Raw genomic sequence first — 6,091 nt, forward strand, 5'->3', positions numbered from 1 at the left:
CCATTTACAGTACAGTACTCTTTGAACTCATCGAGCTTATACTCTCCACCATTATCATATCTCAAGCATTTCACCTTCAGGCCTATTTCATTTTCTACCAAAGCTTTCCACTTTCTGAAAGCATCAAAAGCGTCAGATTTACGTTTAAGAAAATAAACTCATACATTCCTCATGGAGTCGTCAATGAAGGTCATGTAATATGATGTGCCACCAAGAGATGTGACCGGTGTTGATCCCCATAAGTCACTATGTACCAGCTCTAACTTCTGCTCTTTCAAAGTTCTACCAGCCTTCGAAATACTAACTCTTTTCTGCTTCCCGAATACACAATCCTCGCATAATCCAAACTCAACTGTTTTTAGACCTGGTAGTTTGCCCTTTGAACATAAATGTTTCATCCCATTCTCACTCATGTGGCCAAGCCTACAATGCCACAAATCTGCATCACTGTTTGCACTAGCGAGTGTAATGCTATCATGGCTGTTCACGATCATGTACAGTGTACCCTCCTTCTTACCTCGAGCCACCACCATAGCCCCTTTGATTATTTTCCAAGAACTAGAGCCAAAGGACAGGTCATAACCCTTGTCATCCAACTGCCCTACAAAAATCAGATTCCTCTTCAAACCAGGAATGTGCCTCACACCACGCAACTGCCATACGAGTCCATTCGGTGTTTTAATCCGAACATCTCCCTTCCCTGCGATTTCCATAGGCTCATCATCAGCAAGATAAACCTTACCAAAATTACCATAAGTATAATTCTCCATTATATCAGCATTAGGGCAGGAATGAAACGATGCTCTAGAATCCAAAACCCACGATTCCAACAGACTACTGACACTGAAGATCAATGCGTCACTAATTTCCTTTGTTGCCACGTTTGCTGAGTTGTCGTCTTTCCTTTCCTTTCTCGGTGCCTTACACTGATTCGAGTAATGACCACGTTTCTTACAATTCCAGCACTCAATTGAACTTTTGTCTTTTCCTGACTTATATTTATTTCTCGATTTCGATCGGCTTCGATGCGAATTCCCTGATTTTGATTTGCCTCTATTTTTTGTACTCAAAGCTGATCCTGAAGTTTTTCCTGATTCTTTTCTGCGAATTTCTTCACTAACTATTAGATCTTGAACGTCGTCAAACTTTAATTTCTCCTTTCCCGCTGAAGCACTAACAGCTGTGACCGTTCCGCTCCAACTTTCTGGTAGAGACAACAATAAAATTAGAGCGGATTTTTTTTTCTAACAAATGGTATCAGAGCGGATTATACTTCTGCGCGCTCGTGTGGGCTCATACCACGCCATATTCAGTTTCGAGGCAGCCAAGAGTGTGCCTCATGTTAATCGGGCCCAAGAGTGGCTTGATCCAGTTTCGAGGTAGCTAAAGGTGCACCTCTAGTCAGCTCGAGTGTGGAGCTCCCTTGCACAAGCACGGAAGAGGATGTCCGGCTCGTGGTCAGGTGTTAAGGGCGGGTGTTAAGGGCACGTGTCACGTGTTGGACCACACGTTGCCACGTGAGGGCAGGTGTTGAGATACATTATCCCACATGGAAAAATTGAGAAAGAAACCACAAGCTTATATGAGGCTTGGGTTCAGAAACCTATTAGCTTAAGCTTTTAGGTTGTAGATGGGCTCAAGTCTGTGTAGGCCCAAGTGGGTATTTTACGTGGTATCAGAGCCCAAGGTAACGATCCTAGGGAAGTGCAGACGCTATGTGAGGAAACCCACACTACACCAAGGCCCAAGTGTGGAACTTGTGGCTAGTGAAGAACCTAACAATTGGTATTCAAGTCCGGAAGTGAAAGCCCGGCTCGAAGTCCTCCACATAGTCGAGAATGGGGAGAATTGTTGGGACGGTTTCTCTTCGATATGGAGAATAGTGAGTGTAAGTGTTGAAGATAGTCTCACATGAAAATGTTGAGAGGAAATCTACAAATTTACAAGAGACAAAGGTCTAGCAACCCATTGACTTAAGTTTTTGGGTTGCGGATAGACCCGAGTCCAAAGTAGGTCTGTGAATTTTACCTAACAGTAAGTGCGGAAAAGAAAGTCTCACACTCCAAAGCGTTCAAACCAAGGGGACTGACTAAGTTTACCAATGCCGGGAGCAAAAGCCGATTTTTCAAATACCAATTTTTTGGAAAACGGCTTCCAAATTCTTTCAAGTTGCTTATGAACCAAATTTGAAGAAGTGTCGGACTCCCCCTCATTGCACTTTCGTCATTTCCTTTTACAAGGTTAAGAGACGCAAACGTCTATAAGGGTCGTGATGTAACCTTGGCCTCGCACCACTTGGAGGACAACGCTATCTATTGTTGCATCTATGTTGGAAGATGACTTCTAAATAAAAAGAATTCGATCACTAGAAGTCAAAATGCAACCGTAACGTTTTGAACGTTTGAACAATGTTTGGTTTTGAAATCTATCCATTTTATCAAACTCGTAATTGGTATGACATGTCCCTTATCCATCACGAGCTTATGAGCTAGGTTTACTCCTATAAGATCAGGGACAGTTCTATGCGGTTGATCTCAAGCACGGCCTTGCCTTCCAACTAAAAATCTGATAAGGCCTCGAGGTAGGGCCAATCTATCTAGAATGCAGCCAAGTCTGGAATATTCCTTACGAGATGTCTGATATAAGCCTTATATAAGCCTATTCCTTCTCAATCGGGCTCCCCCAAATTCGCCTAATCTCTTCGTGAGGATGTTTGAACCACACAAGTTGGCGGCAAGACAAAGGTCTTCCCATACCTTACCAAAGGAGGTGAGACGATTTAGCAACGATTATCGATATGGATAGCGTTCTAATGCAGTTTTTCAAACATATGATGCAATGCATTGCGAAAAAATAAAATCCACCATTGATCTCTTAGTGATGAGACATCTGATATAAGCCTATTCCCTCTCAATCAGATTCCCCCAAATTCGCCTATTCTATTCGTGAGGATGTTTGAACCACACAAGTCGGTGGTAGGACAAGGGTCTCACCATACCTTGCCAAAGGAGGCGAGACGACTTAGCAACGATTATCGATATGGATAGCATTCTAATGCAGTTTTTCAAACACATGATGCAATTCGTTGCGGAAAATAAAATCCACTATTGATCTCACTACAAGTTGCATGGGCCAAAGCCTAAATTCAACTCTTATATCCACTTACATCACATTCGTCTCTTTTATTCTTGATTTTTCTGGAAAATACAAAAAAAGGGCTCGACTAAACCAAATTGTGACAGTCTATCCTATGAGCCGAAAATAAATTGAATGAGTTCGAAGGTTGATATGCTGTGCACATAGATTTGGGGTTCTACATGTAGGGTGCTACTTGTAACATGATGGGCCCTCAGCTAATGGTTTCCTCCCCCAAGTGTCTTTGGGGGGAGTACCGATGGTCCAACCGCACCGGCCGTTTCTCTCATTTGGATCACCTTCTCTAACTTAGCTCCTAGATGCGCCCGGGTTTGAGGCGCGAGTATCCTATAACTAGAAGATGCATGATGCACGTGTAGATAATAAAGTGTGGCATTTAAAGTGCCGGAATGAACCAAAATCGGTAAATACTTTACAAACAATCAAATTGGCAAACAACATCAAGCAATCTTAGAATAGCCAAAACCCTCAAAAAAAAGTTCCTTAGTGGAGTCTCCAGCTGTAGGGACATTGGACTTGCACGTATGGATTATGTACCAGTTTTCATAGGGGAGGAGTCGCCACATACTTGTTTAAGGCCATTAGAGTCTTAGGCCGGTAAGTTGTCCAAGTCTATAAAGGTACATGATACTCTACCACCTAGATTCATTAAGGTCATGATCTGAGGAATCAAAGAATTTCAGTTCAAGGGTTCGATTGCTATTGATTTTCCCGATCGTTTGAGAACAGTGCTCGGCTTATTTGAGGTTTGCCAAATTTTAATTGATTTTCAAGTTGTTTGGTCACGGTCCATACCCTTGCACGAGTTTTGAAGTTTGTGAATGAATTGGATTAATTAAGTTAGATCGGACATCTGAGATGGGCTTTACTACTATTTGGGCCCCTAATGGGCCATGTGTGGGCATGGGCTATGAAAGTCGACATGGACTTCTAATTAGACTCTAGACCTTTGATGGACATTTGATGGGCCTAAGACACATAATATCCATTTTACAAGGGTTGGGCCCTATGTGGGCCAAGCCCATCTAATTCTATCCTCATTACCATGTTCTTACAATTTGTCCAACATTTTACACATGCTTATGCTTTTTTTTTTCCATGCCATGATCCTAATATATATGCAATCATGTAATCATGCTTCTTTATATTCACTTTACCTTTTATTCATGTCGAGTGATTAAAGCGTAATGCAAACTAATCAATTTTCCTAAGTCCATTTCACATGGCCAACCTAAACTAATAGATCCAATTTTCGTGCATACTTGAGTCCACGCCTGTACTAATTCTAGGATTATTCCCTATGATCGGGCCGACCATAATTTAGAAATATGGATCATGGGCCCATAATCCCAAAACTAGTATATGCGGGCTTACATTACTCTCTCACTCTCCGTGAAGTTTGAATGAGGTTCAATTATCGAAATCATGTCAAAATGAGAATTTAGGTCAAAATTCTCAATTTCACTCATTTTAATTTTGAAAGGGGAGAGGGAAGTCCAACCCGGTCCATTGGGCCAAAAATAGGCCCAAGGGGCCTTGGAAGTTTATGGATGGCCGGGCCCTTTCATGAGTTTCGCCAACCTGACCTGAGCAACTTCTTGGGTCAAAGAGGCCTCTCGGGTCGGCGTGGGACGAGCCGGCTTGGCCACTCCACTCTTCCGGGTTTGTTTTGCCCTTTTAAGTTCCGATCATCTCTTTGATTTGCGTGCATCAACAGTTTGAGCTCAAAATTGCAATATAATCAAACCGTCTATCATTTTGAGCCAACTTTAAGTGAATTAGCTGGTTTGTGTGAGTCCAGTTTTTATAAATAACTAACATCTCTTAAAGCATGCACATCTAAGATCAGACCACCTAAAACCTCCAAACTTAACAAATCCTCATCCAAACATATGAAAAACACCATACAACTGAAGAACACTTCAAGGACATCTGTGGGGTCTATGGCAATGCAATTTTGCATCGAGAAAAGTGTCTTTTTGCGTTAGGATAGACCATTTTTCCTGTAGCGATAGATATATATAGATTGGGAGAAAAAATCAAAATATTCTAATCATCAAAAAGGATGTCAGAACATTAATACTCATCGTATTTTTGTTTTGCTTTTTGCCAAAGACTGAATTGCAAGGCCAATCAGATGTAGGTTCAAGGGTGACTCCTCTCGTGGAAGTCAAAATATTAGGTTGTGTTTGGTATTTGAGTTGAGTTTTGGTTTTAATTGGTTTGTAAGGATTGTGTTATTGAATTTATGAGAACAACTATGAAAAAGTAATGAATAGTTGTGAGAAATTAATGATTATTTTGTTGAATTGTGAAAAAAATAATTAATAGTTGAAAGAATTTAGTATTAAAAATTGAATTGAATGGTTAAAAAAATTGAAGAAAATGAGAAAAGTAATAATTGTGTTATTGAATTGAAAATTAGTGGAGTTGAGTTGAGTTGAGTTAAAAAAAATTTTAAAACCAAACATACCAAGTTTTTATTATAATTGGTGGGTGATTAATTTGGAGATTTATGTAATAATTATTCACTTTTATTTAATGTTGAGTGTAAGTATGTGTGGAGTCGAAAGACGAGGAGCTGAGGATTTGAAGTTTTAGGACATATGGTGACTATGGGCGAATCTGTTTCGCTATTATATGTTTTATATAGATTAGGGATAAGCAAGGATCTAGTTTGTAACATATGGCCTTTTTCTCTTTCACACCACGGTATTTATATTCATCCGAATGAAGTGTTACGCTTCATATAAATACTTATTTAACGCATTTATATTTTATTTTATATTTTTTCAATTTTAGAACTTCAAAATAATTTCAAAATTAAAAGGGAAAAAAGAAGTTAAGAAGAGAGAAAAGGGGAGAGAACGGGCGGTTGTGGTTGCCAACCACCATACTACTCGAGGTACGATTGTCGATGGCTTCTAAAACCTCC

This window comes from Punica granatum, chromosome 3, assembly GCF_007655135.1.
Source record: "Punica granatum isolate Tunisia-2019 chromosome 3, ASM765513v2, whole genome shotgun sequence".
Classification (NCBI taxonomy): Eukaryota; Viridiplantae; Streptophyta; class Magnoliopsida; order Myrtales; family Lythraceae; genus Punica; species Punica granatum.